The sequence below is a fragment of the Argopecten irradians genome, chromosome 6 (genome assembly GCF_041381155.1).
Source record: "Argopecten irradians isolate NY chromosome 6, Ai_NY, whole genome shotgun sequence".
In the NCBI taxonomy this organism is placed as follows: Eukaryota; Metazoa; Mollusca; class Bivalvia; order Pectinida; family Pectinidae; genus Argopecten; species Argopecten irradians.
Genome location: NC_091139.1, coordinates 1,681,998 through 1,708,895, shown reverse-complemented (window position 1 = coordinate 1,708,895; position 26,898 = coordinate 1,681,998). Strand labels below are relative to the sequence as shown.

Genomic DNA, 26,898 nt, shown 5'->3' with positions numbered 1-26,898 from the left:
AATACTAGTGTACATATTGAATAAATTTCGTGCCCGTGTCGTAAAAGTTCATATAGCAGAACGCTGTATTGATAATTATTTCATTTGAATCATTCAGAAATGGAATATTGAAATTGAATTCAATAATAATTTACTTATCCCAGTGATATACATTATCATGGTCATTATGTTCAGGCAAAATTGTTCATATTGTCCTAATACATGTACATCAGTAAATCCAATTGGGTCACATTTGGAGTACATTTGTATTGGTTCACAGGTTTACGACGCGCGCAAAAAAAAATATACTAAAAATACTGAAAGGTTGTTTACTTAGCCCTGTATCCCATTTCCAGAAAATGGGGTAATTAATTTTAAAATGCTCTGAACACCACAAAAATCATCCGATCTAAATATTGGTTAGCTTACATTGAAGACAATTCCTTACTGGTCACTATGGTATATGATATGATGGGATTATGGGCGAATTTTATTTCATATCGAAAGTTGAATTACGAGGATTCGTGTAAAAATCGTTAGTCGGAAAAGAACACGCTACATCCCCAGGTCACGATTCCCTAATGAGCACAGACCGAATAAAATCGCCATCTATTCAACGAATGCATCCCTGAAGTGCAGATCCTCAATATAAACTCACTTACTTATAAAAATTGCACATTGGTATCCCTTAGTGATCCCCACGCTCCATTTATTGTCATGCAGAACAGATGATCACCGATCTCGGCCATTTTGTGTCTGTCGTCTCCGAATTGTTATTATTAAGCTATCTGATTGGTCCACTCGCTCCTAGGAGTCAATCAGAGAGCTTGTATCAAATCGGAGACGACAGACAAAAAATGGCCGAGATCGGTGATCATCTGTTCTGCATGACAATAAATGGATGATTTTTGTGGTGTTCAGAGCATTTTAAAATTAATTACCCCATTTTCTGGAAATGGGATACAGGGCTAAGTAAACAACCTTTTAGTATTTTTAGTATTTTTTTTGCGCGCGCGCGTCGTAAACCTGTGGCCTAATGTTGTACTCTACAAACAAGTTTGAAGCTAACCGATCCGTGTCAACTGTTTAATTCTACAGTGCGTTAAAGTTGTATTGCTGCTTATTTCACTGTAACGATATGTAACTTAAACATTTGATATTTAAACATAGACATGTAACTTGATGATTTAGCTCCCCAAAAGCATACAATGTATGTCGGCCTATAAGAGAGCCAAAATCTAGGAATCATATATTCCTGGTTTTGAATCAAGCGCCTTCAATCACCGCCATGTTCAGTGACTTCAGGTTTTGTCGGATTCCTAATCGTATCACGTGACTGACGTTCGAAACGACCTGCATGTGGTGAGCCAGGTAACTAGCGTAAGCACACATGTGTTTGTTTACGTTTTCCTTCTGGCCTATATGAGCAAATCATGCTAGTATATGTCCACAGATTGAGTATTTGAAACATCCAATTTACACATTACCGTAAAATGTTGTGTGTATCAAATATTGTAATGTGCGAGCATTATTTTCTTTGTAGATAGAGTCTGATGAGGTCGACCACTTATTTTGTTTATGAAAAATTGTTGATATTTTCTCTTGGTTTCACAACTCTCGTTTAACTTCGAGATTGTCGCGACGATGTTCGGAAGAGTTCGGAATGATTCGGCATATTTCGAGCCAATTTTTCACGTGTACACGTTAAAAAGATTTTTTACTTTTATAATTAAAGATACTTCCAGTGCTGCAACTTTATAAAAAGTGGTAAAATTAGAAAGTTTAAACCTCAGGCAGACGGAGAAAAATATGTATAACACTTAAACAGTTTTCACTATAACCAAAAGAGCGAAAGTTATAGACCATACAACTTTAATTTGATATGTTTTGTTGATGTCCATAGAAATATGACGCATCTATGATACAACCTATAGTTACAAAGGTGAGAAATGATGACGTCATCAACTCATTGAAATATACAATTGTCTTAATTGGTATACAGATGTGACGTCATTGTTTTATGTAGACTACGTCGATGTCAATGTATCTCAGAGTTCATCACGGCTCCGTTCTGGAAAAGATCACGAATATTGAGGACGTGCATTGCATGGAAACTGATACAACAGAAAATGGAATAATACAGTGAAACTAAGTATATCGTTATCTTTGTCCCTTTTCCATTTTCTATATCAAACAACATAGATTTGACAAGAAGACTACAATAGTAGCTGGAGAAAAGATCGGTTCACTTACAAGAACGTTTTTGTATTGAAATGTTAAGTCCCCAAAGGTTTGGTGCGTTTGATAGGAGGATCATGAGTGTGTTTGCTAGTAGGATCATGGGTGCGTTTGATAGGAGGATAAGGGGTGCGTTTGATAGGATCATCAGAGTTGCGTTTGATAAGAGGATCAGGGGTGCGTTTGATAAAAGGATCAGGGGTGCGTTTGATAGGATGATTAGGGATGCGTTCAATAAAAAGATCTTGTGTGCGTTTGATAGGATGTCAAGGGTGCTTTTGATAGAAGGATCTGGGGTGCGTTTGATGGGGACTATATGTTTGTGTGACGTGTCTCCTTTGTGATAAAGGTTGTAAGGCATGGATATCACTACTTTTTTTATACCAGAAGTGTTCTTGAGACGAGACAGGCTATTGTGATAAGTTGAATTTATTATATAAGAGCTTCCAAAGACACTGTGTGGGAGACAGTGTACCTCTGGGCATTCCGAGGCGGGAATCTTCACATTACCGAACAGGATATTCTCTTATGGAAGCTTACAATGAGGACAGACGTCAAAGACATTGCTCAATGTTTTCTGAATTTAAAGCGCAAAGTAAATGAAACAGAGTTTTTGCAGCTGAATATTGTCTACATTGTCTTAGGCATGTTATTTCTACCTAAAATAATGAATTTCTAACAAGTGAACAAACACAGCGTATAAAAGGTAATGCTTCATCAACTCAGAGACAAAACAATAGCTGGTGTGATAAAACATAGCTTAACCCAGAGCTCCGTTTTTGCGCAAATCCAGTGAATCGGAACTAAATGTAGATAACAAAACTATCTCGCAGTTTTGCACAAATAATTAAGGCCAAAGGACCCCATGAGAGATGCATTGTAATAGCCTAGCTTTTCTGAATATATAACCATGACTTTCTGCATTATCAATAATAAAAATTTTAAGAAAAGAAAGTAACGGATGAATATATATACCGCTATGCACATGCTGTCAGAACCGATACAATACAGAATCCGACGGCTACTTGACGCAGACGAAAAGTTAACGAGAAAATATTTACGCCGTCTACCGAATAATTGCCATATACAACAAACAATTTATCAGTTTTCCGATTTAACGCATTCAAGTGAAAATTTTCCGGTATATCGAAATGAAGAAAAAAATTGGCGCTTTCTGTCACCCTTGACTCCGGTCCTTGGTCTGCTACTTATGACTTTCACACCATGTTAGTTCTTCAATCATCTACGATTCTATGAGGTGTTGAGAGAATCAAATGAAACGGAAAATCTGATTAAGGTATGTTATGTGATATTTCGTTGAAATGACGGATTTGATGATTACTGCTGTGCATTCGTTGAAGTATATCCAACAGCGTGCAAAATGTCCCGGCGCGTTCGATACAATAGAAACACTTAGCATGACGATATCTGTGAGTAATGAAGACATATATAGCTGATTGGTGGCATCACGGGTGATGACGCATGTGCACAGAAGACCTACATATGTCACTCTTTGTTAGGCATAATAAAATTGACCAAATGAGCGAAAATGGTCTCAGTTTTTTGGCACGATCTTTCCGTATGGTAAGAACATTTCAAAATTCCGGTTTCGGAAATACAAACAGGTCATATTTTTTTTCGGAAGCATATTGGGTCTACCTAACACTTTGACATATATAAACGATATTTTCCGAGATAAGATATAGGCAAAGGAAACCACCAAACAGATCGCTGGATAGATAAAACCATATGACTGTTTCAAATAGTTGGTGCCACTGATTAAAATTCCTATATAGTTTTACGTTGAGATATAAATATACTAGTCCCCTGAAATGTGTTTGAACAAAACGACAATAAGACGTGTATATTTGACAATCAAATATGGAAAACAAGCAAAACCAGTGACAAAGTGTCAAGCAATGCTATGACAGTTATTTTTGGTAATGTACAACCGCCTTTCATCTTTAACGGGCCTCGAGCATGCATTTTACTTAATATGGAATTGCGACATGTGCAATATATCCCCATTACACAATCTCATTCAGTTAAGCGCTTAATTGAAAGCCAAACTAATGTATGTTTGTAATATTGCATCAGCGATATGGATGAAAATGTCGCATACGATGTGTTTCCCCCCCAAACACTTCGTGTATTCGTCTGTACATCAATAGATAATTAAAGTCCTGGATCCTCGTGTTGTGTATTGTATCTTCCCTGATTAAAATGTATACATCTTGAAACAATGCGCCGGTCGATACTTTCGTTTTGTGTAGTACGAGGCTGATATCGGTTCGTCGTCCGATTGGTTTCCTTAATCACACTCCCGGAACCTTTCTGCTTTATACGTGGACTGCAATTAGCGATAATTGGAAGCGCCATGTGACACTTATGATGACTTTAGATATATCGGTATTACACTGACAATCATACGATACATCTTTTTGTTCATGACATCCTTATAAGGAAGAAAATGTGTTTCCAAGTAAAACAAAACTACATTGTACATGTATAATGACCGTCCAAAAACTTCCGGGTGGATTAGTGGCGCTTTTTCAGTCCTTTTTATTGTTTGAATGTTAAAATAAATATTCAGCATCAAAACAAATATTTCTGACATACCGGTAATTTATATTAGAAATATTCAACGCATGTATTAATACCTATTGAGTGCCTGTGTACACATTTTGTTGTCTTATCAAATGTGTACATTTCGTCTCCAGGACCACACCCGTGAGAGGTCCAGAATTACTACTCACTACATTACTTTTGCATAAAGTGACGAGCTCGAACAGGGGCGTAGGAAGCGGGGGGCAGGGGGGGAAACTGGCCCCCCCCCCCCCCCCGTTCCCCAGGACGGGGGGGGGCAAACATGTCTTTTTGCCCCCCTTTTTGCCCCCCCCCCCCCCCCCCCCATTTTCGCCGACTGAAATTTTCTAAAAATGCTTATTTGAAAGAAAAAAGGGTCCTCCGGCACATTTTTCGTACTTCATTTTAGAAAATTTTCCGCTGCGCGGCGCATTTCCTAAAACGTTCAAGCACATAATGTCAAACCTTAAATAGTAAAAATTCAATACACACAAACTAGACTAAAAATGTCCATCAAGGAATTCTATGTACTATTTTAAAAAATGTCTCTTAATTTAAAAGATCAATTTGTTTATATGTCTTAGCGAGACAATTAATTCATTTTTTTATGTTACACAACAATGTGCCGATGGTGTGAAGCCGGTATATTCAGATCGAGTAGGGTTGCATAATGTTATTACGACACAATTATCATTTCTAAATGCAGGTAGCTTTAAATCGAAAAATTACCATGTTAAGAACACTTTATAATCATTAAACTTTATCGTAAAACTCATCTCAGCCATTCTAAATCGTAATTTTTTTCCCGGGGGAGACCCCCGGACCCCCCTAACACCAAATTCTCGCGCCTTTGGGCGCTCGCAAATTCATCAAAATGCATCGTAAAACTCATCTAAGCCATTCTAAATCGTAATTTTTTCCCGGGGGAGACCCCCGGACCCCCAAACACCAAATCTCGCGCTTTCGGGCGATAGCAAAATCATCAAAATACATAAAACTCATCCCGGGGGTCACCCTCAGACCCCTAATAAAACACAAAAATCTCGCGCCTTCGACGCTCACACGCTAATTTGGCCAATTTACGTATTCGTTAATTTCCTTTTAGCGACCCCACTGTCTATAAATGTGTACAAGGATTAAATTTAGTGATATATGAAAAATGTACATAAAGCATATATTATATGGTTGGGAGTTGAATTAATCTCCTCCTGTAGGTGTGGCGGGGGGGGGGGGGGGTTACAAAATATTGAGGACCTTTGCCCCCCCCCCCCCCCCCCCCCCCCCCCCATGACGTTTCATCTTCCTACGCCACTGTCGAATATTTAGTCTTTATATGTACAAAACAATACCAATTCATAAAAGTATGCGTGTTGTGTATCTTGTGTTTTAGCACGGATTTTATTATTGATGAACCAACAAATACCAGTGTAACTAATGGTGATTTATCAAACGTTCGCTTGTCAGCACCACACACTCAGATTTCCAGAAATTGTGACCCCGTTTCTATAGCCTGAGAGCTCCAGTACATGTTTACAACATATTACCTCGACCTTGAAAAAAATCTGATACCGTAATGCATGAAACTAGAATTAAGTTGTAACTCACATATGCCGTAAAATGGAATAAACCGCACTGGTATTACCGTCAACCTCATCTTCACAATAGTGAAAGGGCATTTACAAAAGTATTAGATCTATATACAAAGGTATAAAGATACTATAAGCTTTCCTTGAAATTAAGAGTGACAGTCTTTAGAAATACAGCGGGATTTATTCATCTAGAAAGGAAGACAGTCTCGACCTGATTTATTTACAAAGGACTACCTTTTTCATTTTCACTTACATGATAATAGCTCAGATCATCCATTGTTTGCCTGTAAAACAGTATGTCGGTATAGCTCGGCGTCTGTTCACCGACTAAGATGGATTGTTTTCTTACCTCTGTAATTGAAATGACAGATATCTCGGAAGCATTACCTGTATAGTCAGTGGTTAATTAAGTTTTCACAGAGAGACGGTGAAAATGAACCCTATTATACAAACAAATGAAATATTTTGCGGCTAAAAGTTCTCAGATCTTTTTTTTTCTTCATTTTTTGTTGCTTTCACAGATGAATTCACAAAGGGCTGGAACTGATTCCCAAACTATGCTCATACACGGGTCGTTTGTTAAAACTCTTGATACAATGACCTTAGCTGTTTATAGGATGTTATGTCTTCTCAACTAACCAATGGATCGTTGTTGATTGATTGATTGATTAGTTGATTGATTGTTTATTAAAGTTGGTAATGCACTACATGTATAGCATCTCATCATGAAGTTTGATTTAACCTGACAAATGCTTTGAAATCAGACATAAAACTTCCATTAAATACAAGTGACTCAACTTTCGAACAGATGCTATGTTACAAAAATAAAAAGTAAGAAAATACTTTTAAAGATGCTCAATCGCAGACAAAGCATAAACGATACTCATCATTTTAACAATAATTGGTATTTAATCGTATATAAATATGTCTAATTAACACATTTTTTTTTTAATTTGCTTTTTGTGCATGCGCAATCAGTACTTCATTATAGGTCATAGTGTCATGGGATTTTTTTCATTGCATTGAATTATTTTTAATATTTCTATCTTATAGTAAAATTATAAGCTCGGACTAATGGTGTAAAGTAAGTAAATTTTGTAAATGAAGAAAAATACTAAATCGTCTGCTCATGTTTTAGATAGAGAAAAAAAAACATTTGTCGGCGATGGAGCATCTTTTAAGAAGGGAAGATAAAAAGGTCCGAATAAATCTTGAGTCCACAAAGTGTATCCAAACATTGTTATATGCTTAACACGAATAACAAGGACTCGACATACATGTACAACAGAATATTCAAACCTTATGTAAAGTCCTTAAGTCCCCGAATTAGAATGCTTGTCATCAATTTATTAGAAGGACAATCATTCAAAGCACGTCCAGCTCCATTCATGATTCACGAGACCAAAATATTGAATAAGGCGAACTAGCCCCACCAAGATGACAGCCATGCCATGTACACAAAGGCGCTGGACATGACAGCGTCCTTCCTGTCATTCTAACGGGTTATACAGAATATGTCTGCTTCATTTACATGAGTAGAAGGACAACACTGACCACGCGGCCGTAGCTTAGATGTTAAAAAGAATTTCAGTTGACGTTTTAAACAATCGAATAGCGTATGTTATACAGACAAATGATGATTTTAGTGATCGTTCGGAAAGGTGGCAAGCCTAGGCTCAAGTCATATATTATTCTGCATGTTTTGGTTACATTAAACGAATCTATAACAAATCTGTGTTATGTTTTGTTATCTTTCGACAAGCTAAACTAATCAATAACCATGAATGAATGAATAAACAGACAAGAGAACGAACGAAAAAACGAACGAACGAACATTGCACGAGCGAGCGAACGAACGAAAGAATACAGGAACGAACGAAAGAATGTAATAATGCACATATAAACGGACGAAAGAAAGACAGGACTTCTTTTTTTCCAAAACAGAGCAAAGTAATTACCATACATGTATTTATTGTCCATCATACTCTCCAACCAAAGTAATTAGCATACAATTATGTATTGCCCATCTTACTCAACAACCAAAGTAATTAGCATACATGTATGTATTGTCCATCTTACTCTTCAACCAAAGTAATTAGCATACATGTATGTATTGTCCATCCTACTATCTTAATTAGCATACATGTATGTATTGTCCATCTTACTCTACAACCAAAAAATAGCATACATGAATGTATTGTCCATCTTATTTCCAATCAAAGTTATTAGCATACATTAATGTTTTGTCCATCTTACTCTCCAACCAAACCAAAGTCATTAGCATACATGTATGTTTTGTCCATCTTACTATGCAACCCAAGTAATTAGCATACATGTATGTATTGTCCATCTTACTCTGCAACCAAAGAAATTAGCATACAATAAGATACATGTATGTATTGTCCATCTTACTCCCCAACCAAAGTAATGAATGTATGTATTGTCCATCTTACTCTCCAACCAAAGTTTTTAGCATACCTGTATGTATTGTTCATCTTACTCCTCAACCAAAGTAATAAGATACATGTATGTATTGTCCATCTTACTCCCCAACCAAAGTTATAAGCATACATGTATGTATTGTCCATCTTACTATCCAACCAAAGTTTTTAGCATACATGTATGTATTGTCCATCTTACTCCCCAACCAAAGTTATAAGCATACATGTATGTATTGTCCATCTTACTCCCCAACCAAAGTTCTTAGCATGCATGTATGTATTGTCCATCTTACTCCCCAACCAAAGTAATTAATTTATGTTTTGTCTATCATACTCTCCAACCAAAGTTATTAGCATACATGTATGTATTGTCCATCCTACTTTCCAACCAAAGTAATTAATGTATGTATTGTCCATCTTACTCCCCAACCAATGTAATTAGCATACATGTATGTAATGTCCATCTTACTCTCCAACCAAAGGCATTAGCATACATGTATTTATTCATCATACCCTCCAACCAAAGTAACTAGTATACATGTATGTATTGTCCATCTTACTCTCCAACCAAAGTAACAAGTATACATACATATATATGTATTGTCCATCTTACTCTCCAACCCAAGTCATAAGCATACATTTATGTATTCGTCTTACTCTCCAACCAAAGTAATTAACATACATTTATGTATTGTCCATCTTACTCTCCAACCAAAGTAATAAGTATACATGTATGTATTGTCCATCTTACTCTCCAACCAAAGTAATTAGCATACATGAATGTATTGCCCATCTTTCTCTACAACCGAAGTAATTAGCATACATTTATGTATTGTCCATCTTACTCTCCAACCAAAATCATTAGCATACATGTATGTATTCATCATACACTCCAACCAAAGTAATTACAATACATGTATGTTCTGTCCATGTTACTCCTCAACCAAAGTCATTAGCATACATGAATGTATTGTCCATCTTACTCTCATCCAAAGTAATTAGCATACATGAATGTATTGTCCATCTTACTCCCCAACCAATGTAATTAGCATACATGTACATAATGTCCATCTTACTCTCCAACCAAAGGCATTAGCATACATGTATTTATTCATCATATCCTCCAACCAAAGTAATTAGTATACATGTATGTATTGTCCATCTTACTCTCCAACCAAAGTAACAAGTATACATGTATGTATTGTCCATCTTACTCTCCAACCAAAGTAATTAGCATACATGAATGTATTGCCCATCTTTCTCTACAACCGAAGTAATTAGCATACATGTATGTATTGTCCATCCTACTTTCCAACCAAAGTAATTAATGTATGTATTGTCCATCTTACTCCCCAACCAATGTAATTAGCATACATGTATGTAATGTCCATCTTACTCTCCAACCAAAGGCATTAGCATACATGTATTTATTCATCATACCCTCCAACCAAAGTAATTAGTATACATGTATGTATTGTCCATCTTACTCTCCAACCAAAGTAACAAGTATACATACATATGTATGTATTGTCCATCTTACTCTCCAACCCAAGTAACAAGTATACATGTATGTATTGTCCATCTTACTCTCCATCCAAAGTCATTAGCATACAATTATGTATTCATCTTACTCTCCAACCAAAGTAATTAACATACATTTATGTATTGTCCATCTTACTCTCCAACCAAAGTCATTAGTATACATGTATGTATTGTCCATCTTACTCTCCAACCAAAGTAATTATCATACATGAATGTATTGCCCATCTTTCTCTACAACCGAAGTAATTAGCATACATTTATGTATTGTCCATCTTACTCTCCAACCAAAGTCATAAGCATACATGTATGTATTCATCATACACTCTAACCAAAGTAATTAGCATATATGTATGTATTGTCCATTTTACTCTGCAACCAAAGTAATTGACATACATGTATGTATTGTCCGTCTTACTCCTCAACCAAAGTAATAAGATACATGTATGTATTGTCCATCTTACTCCCCAACCAAAGTAATGAATGTATGTATTGCCCATCTTCCCCCCAACCAAAGTTCTTAGCATGCATGTATGTATTGTCCATCTTACTCCCCAACCAAAGTTATAAGCATACATGTATGTATTGTCCATCTTACTCCCCAAACAAAGTTATTAGCATACATGTATGTATTGTCCATCTTACTCCCCAACCAAAGTAATTAATTTATGTTTTGTCTATCATACTCTCCAACCAAAGTTATTAGCATACATGTATGTATTGTCCATCCTACTTTCCAACCAAAGTAATTAATGTATGTATTGTCCATCTTACTCCCCAACCAATGTAATTAGCATACATGTATGTAATGTCCATCTTACTCTCCAACCAAAGGCATTAGCATACATGTATTTATTCATCATACCCTCCAACCAAAGCAATTAGTATACATGTATGTATTGTCCATCTTACTCTCCAACCAAAGTAACAAGTATACATACATATGTATGTATTGTCCATCTTACTCTCCAAACCAGGCATACATTTATGTATTCATCTTACTCTCCAACCAAAGTAATTAACATACATTTATGTATTGTCCATCTTACTCTCCAACCAAAGTAACAAGCATACATGTATGTATTGTCCATCTTACTCTCCAACCAAAGTAACAAGTATACATGAATGTATTGCCAATCTTTCTCTACAACCGAAGTAATTAGCATACATTTATGTATTGTCCATCTTACTCTCCAACCAAAGTAACAAGTATACATGTATGTATTCATAATACACTCCAACCAAAGTAATTACAATACATGTATATTCTGTTCATCTTACTCCTCAACCAAAGTCATTAGCATACATGAATGTATTGTCCATCTTACTCTCATCCAAAGTAATTAGCATACATGAATGTATTGTCCATCTTACTCTCCAACCAAAGTGATTAGCATACATGTATGTATTGTTCATCTTACTCCCCAACCAAAGTAATTAGCATACATGTATGTATTGTCCATCTTACTCTCCAAACAAAGTAACAAGTATACATACATATGTATGTATTGTCCATCTTACTCTCCAAACCAGGCATACATTTATGTATTCATCTTACTCTCCAACCAAAGTAATTAACATACATTTATGTATTGTCCATCTTACTCTCCAACCAAAGTAACAAGCATACATGTATGTATTGTCCATCTTACTCTCCAACCAAAGTAACAAGTATACATGAATGTATTGTCCATCTTACTCTCATCCAAAGTAACTAGCATACATGTATGTATTGTCCGTCTTACTCCCCAACCAAAGTAATTAGCATACATGTATGTATGTATTGCCTTTCTTACTCTCCAACCAAAGCAATAAGCATAGATGTATGTTTTGTCTATCATACTCTTCAACCAAAGTAATTAGCATACATGTAGGTATTGTCTATCTTACTCTCCAACTAAAGTAATTCCATGTATTTACATGGAACATCGATCGGTCAAACTTGACTATTACAGCGAGAGGATTTTCGATACATTTCCTTTATATTTTATGTAATTAAGAATGCCATAAATAATGTTGTTAGTTTGTGATACGATATTCAGATTAAAGATAATTCCCATCACTAGCCATTGTTTAGTCTATGAATTACCGGATGTTATTTCACAAACCGTTGAAACGTGATATGTTTCTAACTCTACAGTGACAAGGCTCTAATATTGGTCGGCTGTTTTTAGATACAAATGTGATAATTTCGTCCACATTTATCGTAATTTGTAATTTTGTAATCGAATCCAGGTGAGTTCACAAAACTAACACAATTGTCACGTTATTTGTGACATAAAGATGCCAGGCGGGGTACCGTTATATAAACCAGTATAATTATAGCAGTGTCTTGATTACCTATCCCATGGAAATATTAAACAGGAGTATTTAATTCTGTGACAGAATGGTAACCTTATCATTTTCACGCACTTTCAGTCTAAACAAAGGAAACCAAATCAGCAGTTTACAGTTTTGTCATAATATGTTAAAGTGACTTAAACAAATAAAAAGTCCGCATTGCAAAGCAAAATTGTTACCTCTCTTAGGTATAGTTATCTCCCTCTAGAACGGTTATTTCTCTTTGGTTAAGTTATCTTCCTTTTTGAACAATAACTCGATTGTATTATTATCTCACTTTGGTAACGTTATCTCCCTTTGATTAAGATTATCTCCCTTTCCCTACATATCATTTAAGGCGTTTTAGAGACCTTCAGATCAATCGGTAAAATCAAATCTAATAAAATTGATTTACGTACAATATGATAGGTTCAAATATGTATAAATAGACCGCTAAACATGCCTATATTATTTTTATTTTTTTATTTTTATTTATTTATTTTTCTAATTCTTTTGCCTAATATATATTAGGCAAAAATAAAATAATGAAAGCCTAACAATAAACTCAGGGTTCGCGGACTAATATATAAAGTGTAACTCGTCGCCATATATGTTATTATAGTTGATCTAAATACATACAGATTTGTAAAGTTAGGGAAAGCTTGAAAATAATTGTAAGAATCTGTAAAACTTTACACTAAACCACCACTTAAAGCATCACATCGATCAATCCAAAGGCAAGCGAAGCAACACAATTAACTTCCAAGGCCACGCAAGATTACCTGATGCTCGAAAAACTACACATAATAACACTCAATTGGCGCTATAATAATAAATCTGGCTAAACCTCACAAGGAAGTCTCATCTTTGATGGTTATAATGAGCGGTATTAACGACCCTCGGGTGTCGGACGGGGCCGTATAATCACAAATTACGCATTATGAAGTAATGGTTTTGGAGAAAAGGGAATTTGTATAGAGAATAAAAAGTGACACAGTTTCATCAAAACTATGCCTTCTTGGGGATTGTCTGATGGCCTAGTAAATGAGTGTTAATGCGTTGACCGGAACTCCTGGAATTAATTAAACACACGTTCGCAGATATAATGACAGAAAACGAGACCGGATATTAGTTTCCGGAAAGCGTAATTGTTATTGGGATTTATAAACTTGTTGTGTAGCGTCTCATTATTAGGAGGCGTCTGTCTTTGTAGTAGAGTACAGCGTGACAAAAATAAGTAGATAAAAAAGTTTATTGCCTGCAAACGAGATAAAAGGATCATTTAAAAATAACAATCGTGACATCTCGGAGTAATTTCCGTCAATCTTCGGAGTAATATTTCCGAAGATAGCCGGAAATTTCTGCGAAGTGACCCGACTCTGAAATATATCGGAGTTACTTCCCTTTATTTCACGAGTCATTATAATATTCACAATCGGGCCAAATCGCGCGCTTAAGCTGAGAAGAATTGTCCAAAGTTGATCAAAGCTAGCATGACCTCTTTGTAGTTTGTATACAAAACCAAAAAGAACTAAGTGTAATGAGGACCTGAAGATGTGTATGTGTTCATTTCTGGTGACCTATAACGGCAATCCTCATTGGCATGTTTTGATAACCATTTTGCATTAAATCTCTCGTCTGGCGCGTGCATTACACGGTACATTTAGTCTGCTTTGCCTTCACGTCTAGTCGATATAGGGAAACACATAAGAGATATATGGAGGACAACACCCTACTAAACCCTGCATCTTTGAAGAAGACGAATATCTGAGATGCCTTGGCCGTCCGGTCTCTCAGCCTACGAGAGCTGACTGTTTAATTGGACAGATACATATACTGGGTACTTTTATATAAATTAAGCGATACAAGAAAATGTCATGCCGGATTATTATTATATGGGATGATATGTTACGGAGGTGGCGGAACGTTACTCAAAGCCTGTTTATATCTCGATACGGACGTCAGATGATGTTGTGTAATGCTGTAAACAAGCAGCCTGCCACACGTAAACAAACACACACCTCACTGGTCTCTACGCTAATCTACCATCAGCACACACCTCACTGGTCTCTACGCTAATCTAACATCAGCACATACATATAGCTCATGTGCAGTGCCATATGCACCATAGGCGTTTGGCGCTATAGATATTTATATAGACAGAGAATAATGTCTATAGAACCAAACGCCTGTGTATGGGCCCAAACTTCGTACCAGACGGATAAAGATCATTCACTTATTGACGCCAAAATTACATTGATGAGTATAAGACATTTTGGAAGGTGTGGTTTGAGATAAACCAGATATACTTACTGTCAAGGTGTAATAGTGAATACAAGTTTGTAACAGATGGCCTGTTAGTAAGGGATCTGTGCCAGGGACTAACCCAACATTATCCGAATTCATTTCAATATTCTTGTGTTATCAAGTCAGATTAACAGAATTATATAATGCTTTATTTAGAAAGATCCCTCTCTAATTTTAATACATTAAGGCCTCACTAACTCGTACAAATACCGTATATTTCCGTGTTATCGGATAGGACTGTTCCTCTACGTCGAGTTTTGGCTTTGTGGTGCTTCACAAAAGTTTTGAATATTTACGGACGCATGCAAGAAAAACTGTTAATTGGTATTAAAATCAGAGTCAAGGACAAATTACTATTACGATGCGCACATTCATTATTCACGCTACATGTTCTCCCCTGTACTCACGGTTTCCAGATTTCATTTTATTTCAAGTCATTTATGAAATTTTCCGATGTCGAAATAATTCCCGATCAGTGCTTTCCTATAAATCATTCCCAAAATGTGAATTGGAAACGGTTTCTAAAGCGATATAAAATGGTTAGACAGATATATGCCGCACATGCAGTCAAATCAATACACAAGCAGTAAATCGTCTGGAGGTACAGAAGGAAGAGGGAAAGTCAGGAGCAGTTCTTATGGACATCTAAACATTTCTACAGTTGTCAAGTCCTCTATGGAAATGCCAGGACTAATTTCCAATATTCGGAAAATATATTATCACATTTCCGAAGATTGCCGGAAATTTCTCCGAGGTTATCCGATTGTATGAAACTGGTAAAAATGACATCAGCTCACTATTTAAGTTTCTAAATGCACTCTTTTCCTAAAAAAACCCAAGCATTTATCTATCATTGTTGTCATCATTTAGAAATGAACATTCTAAATTAAATCACAGATTCAATATCACAAGGTTAAGGAATGATAAGAAAATAGTTCTGCTTTTCAAGACAACGTGTTAGACTTTAAGACGAAATTTTTAGTGAATATTTTCCTGATAAAATAAAATCATATGATATTGACAATTGGTCAGATTTTGTAAAAGAATAATAAGCGGAGTTCATTGAGAATAAAAAGTGATGTCAACATTAATTCGCGTGCACTGCTGGGAAAGAAATTTTAATTGAAAATAAATACTTTTTGTAGCTATAATCCAGTGAGCGTGGCGACTTGTTTGACGAGCCAATGGGGTTTAAGGCCATAACAAACAAGTTTTAAATAGGTACTTAAAATACAGTTTGTATGTCACAAAGACAATATTAGCTCTGACAAAGATCTAACGAGATAAAATGAAAGCTTAAACATGTGCATGTGTATCTTGTCAAGTCACGTGTTAACGTTGTCGTTGTCCTTGACAAGCTTGTAAAGTCATAATAAGTAAAAACATTCATGTGTACATCTCCACGTGCTGACTACGTGACGAAATGTCCTTTAACGTTTTGTTTACGTGTATCCTAATTAAACTTGACCCCATCACTCGTTCATAGCAAAAAAACGGTTATTTTGATGATGAAATCTCTTAATGACATTTAGAAACCATAAAATATTTTAGCAAGTCTGTCTCTAGCGTAAAGTTGCTATTTCTATATACTTAAAATGTAAGAAATGATGAATTACATTTGAATTGTCAGCAATTTAATGAGTTTTAAAAAGAAACGTAATCAGAGATATGAGATCCATACATTTTTATTTATCTCCCCATCTGACCCTGAAAATGACCTCTGACGCCAATGGGTGATCTAAATATAACTTTTTGTGCCATATATATGAAGCGACAATCCATGTAGTTATCAGGGTCCTATACACACGTTTCATGGGGCCCGTTCGATTCACTGTTCTGTACAGGCGGTACAGGTGGTACAGCAATCAGCTAATCTTATACTTATATTTTAAATTTCAATGAAATATTTTTATAGACCACAAGTTTTTATTTTCTATTTCAGAGCAAACATTTGAGGCGCCAAATGAAACAGAAAACCAAAAAACTATGTTCATGTGTGAAAAATGCGAAGGGTATTTCTTCGACCTACAGGTGTTTAATCAGCATGACTGCAAGAAGGAGAAAGATAAAGAGGAGACACTAGTAGATCAAACAAAAAAGAGAGGTATGTACAGTCAGAATACAACATCAGCAAATTGGAATAGAGAGTCAACTCTATTTTTGATATCAGAATTCAAGGACTGGAAACCACTCTTGGACAGCGGTAAATTGAGAAAGAAAGATCTTTGGGAAAGAATTTCATCAGCTCTTGTCTCAAGGAACTATAATTACTCGCCTGATCAGGTGTGTGGGAGATGGAAGTCCATAACTCGGGCCTACAAAAATGTAAAAGACAACAACAAAAAGAGTGGAGCCGAACACAAAACTTATGAATATGAAGATGAACTGAATGTCTCTCGGCTGCCACGTTGTCACTGAGATTAACTCTATTCGCAAACATAGGTATTTATATGTATTAGCGCGAGTAGATATATAAAGTGTTATCATAAATATAACATTAGAATATTAGATGACACAGCTCCGCTGTTGTTTTTTGCTACATAGGCCCACAGGGATTTGGCAAGAGTTACTGACCCATCGTCCTATAATACAAATGGGTTAGGGTGCATAGTTTGATGGTTCACTTCAGCAAGAGAGCACTATGATAACACTGTGGACTTTGTTGTCACAAAGACACAACTACAAACTGGCTACAGGCACAATCCATACATGAAGAAGGAGCAAAATAGGAAAATGTGTTACAATATGATGTATGGCTATTGAAATTTTGGGTTTTTTATATAACAGAGTTATTTCCATTGCGGAAAAATGTCGATTTTAACGTAACCGAAACTCCCGTAGTTTTTCCTGGAAAATATTACTTAACCTTGAAAATACATTATCAATGTTTACCCGTAACCCTTTATTTCTTTAATATACAGACATGGAATAGTGCGTTATACTAAGAAATGACCTTTATAATTATCGAAGGCTTTAAGGATATTTTTCTAATTTAAGTCAAAGTAATCAGAGTACACAAATATCTAGGCGATCTAATGGTTGTAATGTGTGCTCTCTTTAAACGTCTGCTAAGAATTCAATTATTTCTGCAGGAATGACCGATTGTCATGTTTGTAAGGATTTTCAATTCCTTTTTAATTAACACCTAACTAAAAGGCATTGTTCTTACAATAATATAGATTAAATTCCTGTTACAATGCTTTTATCGCCTACATAACTCTACTTCATTATTCCTGTCATTTGTGAATGTGTAATGATAAAGTCCTATTTTAATTTCACAATTGTCTTGAATGTTGAAGTCAAAATTTATTTTAGAAGCAACATGATATCATGGACGAAATTAGAACGAATATACGTACCTGGCCTGCTATACCTTTCCGGCCGGGTACGAATTGTCCCTATGTGTCATAGTGGAGCGCTGCCTCCGGAAATCACTCGGGCACAGTTTTCTATACTTTTTTTGTAGGTTTCCAATTATTTTATGCGTATACATGCATTTACATATCATTTTTGTCCAAAACAAACATAACTACCATTCTTAATATCTACCGTACCGCTCACACGACGTCATATTATCAATTTCTGGACTGGCCGTAAAAATCCCCTTCAGAAAGATCTTCATGTGTATTACGTAAAACAATAATGCCTCGGTGGGAATTTGATAATCTATGTGGTTCAGTTTTATTGCCTAAGTAAGCGACATCGAACAAGTAAGATGAACTGCAAAAATCGTTTTATAACGGTTTGCATAATCATTACTTTGCTCCATTAGCAGTAATAGGCACCAATTGTAGCTCTAAAGACGACTCCATTTTCTGTCTAAAAGTCTTTTGAGCTACAATATTGCAGCTAGGACGAAATCAACTGCGTTAAGTACAATGTGGTATATTTACCATGGCTACAATTCACAGTGATTGTTCGTTTTAACATTGGATTTTTATCAACCGAATTTCACACTGATGAATATCGTAAACCGCGACAGCATGTTTTTTTATCAGCGCAAGAGTTACTAATAAAGCTAATTTTAAGTAAATGAGACGCCATGTTGGGACGGTAACCAAACCATTGATTGGTTACTTGATGGCTGTCATAAAAGGGTGTGGTAGTAATCGTTTTAATGATTTAACAAGCAGCGCTAAGTTTAGCCGTGATTGGATATACATTATCATCAAATAATGTACATTTTAGTTTGACATATCCATGAATATATACTTCTCCGTGTTAAATGTCAAATCACAACACTTCAGCATTTCTGGATATGATTACTAAGCATTTAAAGTGAATAGTCGGGCAAAGGAAACCAGTCTAAATGCGTTCTTTGGCCTTCCAAAAGTCATTGTATACCATAATGATGGTCAAGTTCTGCTTACGGTGTCCAGTTTTGACCATTGAAATTTTGGGGAAGCCCCGTGTAAATTTAGCACAGTTCTAAATATAAATTCGCCAAACTCTTTGAAAACGAGGCTGCGTGGAAATGTCAACATGGACATGTGTTTCTCAGTCGTGTCGGTTTCGTTTCGTGTGATAAACCACTAATGCGGTATGCAAATTGTTGTTTTGAGATGATACATTTGATGCAAATGAAGTATTCTTACATTAATGACAATGCTTTGTAATAATTTTTCGATAAAAGCATCTTGTACATGGAAATCGACACAAATATTCGGCCGATGCAGAGATGGGGCCCCGGCAAGGGGCAATTATTGCAGCATCGCATTCGTCGTATTTTACATCAACCGAATCATGAAGGTTAAATACAAATAATCGTAACATAATTTCCCATGTGAAAATAAATTAGCTCATACATAGATATTTTACAAGTACAATATATGTGTTCAATTATTCGTGTAGTTTTTTGCAGAGATTTAATTAAATTATCTATGTCTCTGTTTGGTTTTTTTTTTTTTGTAAACAATATTTGAGTTCTGGAGAGAGATGACATGAATGTCCAGCTGGAAGGAAAGAAACTTTTATGATGTATATGTATCGTACAATGTATATATGTAAACGTACATTCCATGTAGCTGCTATAGAATTACAACTAGGAAATTCTCTCAAACATTGATAATATTTAATTCTTCACATTCATGTAGGCCTATGCTGTGAGAATTAACACATCATATATATTTCCAGAAAACATATAGGCCTACATGTATGTTACTTTCCTTTTCTGTTGTTTCCTGTTCTTTTTTGTGCTCTGGAGAAAAAGATGATTGAGTTGAAGAAAAGTAATTAATTAAGAGAAATGTGTACCACAGTACTTTGTCTGTAGCCGAGGGGTTCTATACTGTTTTAATAGTCCAGTAATTAATAATTAAATTGAAAATTTCAAAATTAAGATGAAATTGTAAATTACATTTTTGAATGAAGTGGTTCCCCTCCTTTGAGAGTACACAGTGTGTATACCCTTTTTGGTTTTTAGGAATAATACCTGAATAGGAACCTGAAATAACATGACAATCAATCAGGTATGTGTGTGTTGGGGGGTGGGGGGGGGGGGCTAAAAGACAGAAGAATCATGAGGTTGGGAAGTTGTAACTTGAGTGGGGGGTTGAAATATAGAAGAAATAGCTACAGATAACTGGAAGTGGAAGGGTGCTTTATCATTGATCTGGTCATTGCATATTTGGGGTTTACATGGCTTTTTTTTGGTTATTTAGTCTCATTGATTTTGGAGCAACTTTGAATCCATATGGTACTGTATATCTTTCTTTTTTCCATGTGTAGCTATTTCTTCTGTATTTCACCCTCCGCCCAAGTCACAACTTCCCAATAGGTACCACTTTTTTGTTTAGAACTCAAATCAAAGACAGATGTACATAGTACTACATACTACATTTTAGTCTATGTGTTTGTAATCACTGTTACTACAGTATTAATACATAAATGGTCTATGTACAAGTTACACATAGACAATAAATGTGAAATTTGGTTCAGACAAAAAGATTTGTAACATTTCAGATAACTTGCTAGTTTTATGGTTTTATTTATATGTTGAGTCTACTCTCTTGTAAAGTAGAATTTAGAAATCCTAAGACAATGGTATCTATATTGCTATATGTAAAAAAATCCTTATATTTTAAAAGTAATTGAAAAGCTAATCTCACAAGCCCTGACAAACAAATGGGCCGGCATATGGATGCAAGAATTATAATCACTGGATCTAGAGGACTAATATAAACAAATATTTCTACAAAGTTAAACAATGAAAAAGTATTGCATCATAATTTTATTTAATGATTACAGTTGAAAGGAACATTTAATAAATTAATACTGTTTAAATGTTCTGTTCATGATCTTCTAGGTCCATATTGGAAAAGTTTACTTTCAAGAGCACTCATATCAACATTCTTCAGTCTTCATATGATGCTAATTGTATGTATATGTATACATACACTTGTATACAGGTCCAAGGGATGAACTTTCTGTATTCATGTCACTATGCATGCATGGTGCCTGAAAAAAAGAACCAACAATTTTTTATATCTGTTGAATATGACAAAAATTGAAATGATCAATTTCAAATATATATAAATGAATAAATGTAGGTTCATTCTACAGGTTTTTTTTTTATTTTAGAGAAAACATTTTATAAGTTGTGAATGTGTCACTGATGCATTTGATAGAATCAAATATTGTTTCAAAAAAGATACAAAATTCATTATCTATAGTTCCAACAAAAATTCAGAATAATTATAAATGATACATGGCTGCAGTACATTTCAACTCTGTAAAGTTTGTCATATACACATGAACCAGGTACAGTTGTAATAAATATACAAACTATTATTATGACCAGAAATAATACTGTATGTGTCCTCCAAATATATCTAAAGAACAAGCTAAAACCTACATGTACATATGTATATGTGTATATCAGAACATATACAATACAATTTTACCAATTAACCTACAATGTAAATCCTATATACAATGTATGTGTATAACACTACCAGAACATGTACAGAACAAAAATTTACAAATTAAAAATCTATAAATATATACATCAGAACTGTATGAATTGACCGGTAGCATAATATTATAGATTAATTGAAACAAATCTTAGCTTGATAATGCACTAGCAGTTACATTCTAACTGTACATATACAGGGCATTCATTACCCCTAAAGAGGCCCCACGAAAGAACCGCTATTTACCCCAGGGTTACGTTTTACGTGATTGGGGAACAGGTATGAAACATGTGACCATATGTGACCACTCATTTATGAAAAAAATACTGCTAGGGACTATTTACATAATGATCAAAATACGAAGACTCACTCACTATCAGCTGAGCAGGGAGTACCGGGTAGTAGGCCTAGGTACGTACAGTAGCGGTCCGGAGCCGCGTGCTCGTTTGAACTGTTCTCTTCACTATAACAAGTTGTATTAACACTCTCCATGCGTCGTAATGTTTACCGAGTCAGTTGTTGGGATTGTCGCTGCTCCATTGCCTTTCCTTTCGCATTTTAGGTGAGTCAGTTGGTTGTTTTGGCGGAAACCTTTTGGTTCAAAACTACGGTAGCCATGTTTTGTTTACTACGGAGAGTGGTGGATGTTGCGCATGCGTTAAGGTTGAACTGCACTCATAGCCGGTCGGGAGGACTTTTAGGATTCCCATAGATATTATTATTTTCTTCGCATGTACAGCGATTTTGACGGAAAGTTTTATTTTTCTTATTCATAAGAAATTATACCGGATATATTAATACCATTTTTACCGATTTTACAGTCACTTGCCCGACTATTCGCTTTAATGATGTCGTCCATGTAAAGCTCTAAATCCCGGACCGGTGACCGGACAACCCGATCCGGACTACACTAATGTCGTTTTCTTAACCGTCAAGTTCTATCCCAGCGTCATATTTCGATATCCGCTAAGCAACACTTACGACTGCGGGAGATTTGGAGACTCAATCCGTGATAAATATCTATACATTTATATCGTCTTTTCTAGCGTCTATTGATTTTGGAATTAGACTCTTCGCAGTTTGTCCTCACATGAAGTCGGGTCTGGAAGGGAAAGTGAGTTAGTCACTGCCATTTTCCGGGTAAATACTAAAACCGGAAAGACGGGGCTAACGTTTCCTTGGTCTAGATTACACGTATTTATGGACGCATTCTGCTAATGACGACCAATTGTCCATTGAGACGAGACTGAGTTCAAACTATGATTCTAAAGGTCATAACTAGCACTATTGGAGCAACATACAAATGTACAGGTCTCGATTTCTAGAAACAAACTTAAATAAAAAAAATATTTTCTTATTTTCTTACACAATAAATGAGATGACTTAATTTGACTTAAGTCGAAGTTTTGTTTTTCGATAAATCGGGGCAAGGTGGAACCGGCCTACATAACCTGATATATCATTGTGTGCAGATAACACGTCATCACATGCAGTTTACTTATATGACAACTATAAGATAAGCTATGCTAAGTTGATAAATCAAATTCTTTTCATTGAATTTTGGATTTCGGTTAACACCTGAGTGTTTGTATAATCATGGAACAGTTTTGGAATTGGGGACAAAAGGTCAACTACAAATGTCACTATTGCAAAAATAGATATCTATGTTTTAGTTTCTGGTAGATACCGATAGGTGTCATATCATATAACGTCACAAACGTTGAGCATGTTTTTTATAGAGGTGTCCAATGGGTACCATACGGGGAACCATACGGTGGATGATTATATGGATGTTATAGAGGTGACCACTGGGTACCATACGGTGGATGATTATATGGATGTTATAGAGGTGACCACTGGGTACCATACGGTGGATGATTATATGGATGTTATAGAGGTGATCACTGGGTACCATACGGTGGATGATTATATGGATGTTATAGAGGTTACCACTGGATACCATACGGTGGATGATTATATGGATGTTATAGAGGTGATCACTGGGTACCATACGGTGGATGATTATATGGATGTTATAGACCTCTACACTGGGTACCATACGGTGGATGATTATATGGATGTTATAGACCTCTACACTGGGTACCATACGGTGGATGATTATATGGATGTTATAGGGGTGACCACTGGGTACCATACGGTGGATGATTATATGGATGTTATAGAGGTGACCACTGGATACCATACGGTGGATGATTATATGGATGTTATAGAGGTGATCACTGGGTACCATACGGTGGATGATTATATGGATGTTATAGAGGTGACCACTGGGTACAATACGGTGGATGATTATATGGATGTTATAGAGGTGACCACTGGATACCATACGGTGAATGATTATATGGATGTTATAGGGGTGACCACTGGGTACCATACGGTGGATGATTATATGGATGTTATAGAGGTGTCCACTGGGTACCATACGGTGGATGATTATATGGATGTTATAGAGGTGTACACTGGGTACCATACGGTGGATGATTATATGGATGTTATAGAGGTGACCACTGGGTACCATACGGTGGATGATTATATGGATGTTATAGAGGTGTACACTGGGTACCATACGGTGGATGATTATATCGATGTTATAGACCTCTACACTGGGTACCATACGGTGGATGATTATATGGATGTTATAGAGGTGTACACTGGGTACCATACGGTGGATGATTATATCGATGTTATAGACCTCTACACTGGGTACCATACGGTGGATGATTATATGGATGTTATAGAGGTGTCCACTGGGTACCATACGGTGGATGATTATATGGATGTTATAGAGGTGTCCACTGGGTACCATACGGTGGATGATTATATGGATGTTATAGAGGTGACCACTGGGTACCATACGGTGGATGATTATATGGATGTTATAGAGGTGTCCACTGGGTACCATACGGTGGATGATTATATGGATGTTATAGAGGTGTCCACTGGATACCATATGGTGGATGATTATATGGATGTTATAGAGGTGACCACTGGGTACCATACGGTGGATGATTATATGGATGTTATAGAGGTGTCCACTGGGTACCATACGGTGGATGATTATATGGATGTTATAGAGGTGTCCACTGGGTACCATACGGTGGATGATTATATGGATGTTATAGAGGTGTACACTGGGTACCATACGGTGGATGATTATATGGATGTTATAGAGGTGACCACTGGATACCATACGGTGGATGATTATATGGATGTTATAGAGGTGTCCACTGGGTACCATACGGTGGATGATTATATGGATGTTATAGAGGTGACCACTGGGTACCATACGGTGGATGATTATATGGATGTTATAGAGGTGTCCACTGGGTACCATACGGTGGATGATTATATGGATGTTATAGAGGTGACCACTGGGTACCATACGGTGGATGATTATATGGATGTTATAGAGGTGTACACTGGGTACCATACGGTGGATGATTATATGGATGTTATAGAGGTGACCACTGGGTACCATACGGTGGATGATTATATGGATGTTATAGGGGTGACCACTGGGTACCATACGGTGGATGATTATATGGATGTTATAGATGTGTACACCGGGTACCATACGGTGGATGATTATATGGATGTTATAGGGGTGACCACTGGGTACCATACGGTGGATGATTATATGGATGTTATAGAGGTGTCCACTGGGTACCATACGGTGGATGATTATATGGATGTTATAGAGGTGACCACTGGGTACCATACGGTGGATGATTATATGGATGTTATAGAGGTGACCACTGGGTACCATACGGTGGATGATTATATGGATGTTATAGAGGTGACCACTGGGTACCATACGGTGGATGATTATATGGATGTTATAGAGGTGACCACTGGGTACCATACGGTGGATGATTATATGGATGTTATAGAGGTGTCCACTGGGTACCATACGGTGGATGATTATATGGATGTTATAGAGGTGACCACTGGGTACCATACGGTGGATGATTATATGGATGTTATAGAGGTGTCCACTGGGTACCATACGGTGGATGATTATATGGATGTTATAGAGGTGTCCACTGGGTACCATACGGTGGATGATTATATGGATGTTATAGAGGTGACCACTGGGTACCATACGGTGGATGATTATATGGATGTTATAGAGGTGTCCTCTGGATACCATACGGTGGATGATTATATGGATGTTATAGAGGTGTCCACTGGGTACCATACGGTGGATGATTATATGGATGTTATAGAGGTGTACACTGGGTACCATACGGTGGATGATTATATGGATGTTATAGAGGTGTCCACTGGGTACCATACGGTGGATGATTATATGGATGTTATAGAGGTGTCCACTGGGTACCATACGGTGGATGATTATATGGATGTTATAGAGGTGTACACTGGGTACCATACGGTGGATGATTATATGGATGTTATAGAGGTGTACACTGGGTACCATACGGTGGATGATTATATGGATGTTATAGACCTCTACACTGGGTACCATACGGGGAATGATTATATGGATGTTATAGAGGTGATCACTGGGTACCATACGGTGGATGATTATATGGATGTTATAGATGTGTACACCGGGTACCATACAGTGGATGATTATATGGATGTTATAGAGGTGTCCACTGGGTACCATACGGTGGATGATTATATGGATGTTATAGAGGTGTACACTGGGTACCATACGGTGGATGATTATATGGATGTTATAGATGTGTACACTGGGTACCATACGGTGGATGATTATATGGATGTTATAGAGGTGTCCACTGGGTACCATACGGTGGATGATTATATGGATGTTATAGACCTCTACACTGGGTACCATACGGTGGATGATTATATGGATGTTATAGAGGTGTACACTGGGTACCATACGGTGGATGATTATATGGATGTTATAGAGGTGTACACTGGGTACCATACGGTGGATGATTATATGGATGTTATAGAGGTGTCCACTGGGTACCATAC

General features: G+C 36.4%; 1 protein-coding gene and 1 long non-coding RNA gene across 2 annotated transcripts in view; both read right to left on the bottom strand.

The window, feature by feature from the left end:
• Nucleotides 1-26,898, bottom strand: part of LOC138324692 (cAMP-dependent protein kinase catalytic subunit alpha) — a 152,213-nt gene that overhangs the window by 97,282 nt on the left and 28,033 nt on the right. The gene's annotated exons all lie outside the window — the stretch shown is intronic.
• Nucleotides 21,210-24,084, bottom strand: LOC138324691 (uncharacterized). Its single transcript, XR_011208667.1, has 2 exons — nucleotides 22,280-24,084; nucleotides 21,210-21,454 (listed from the first exon to the last, which is right to left on the bottom strand). It is a non-coding gene; the product is annotated as an uncharacterized lncRNA (long non-coding RNA).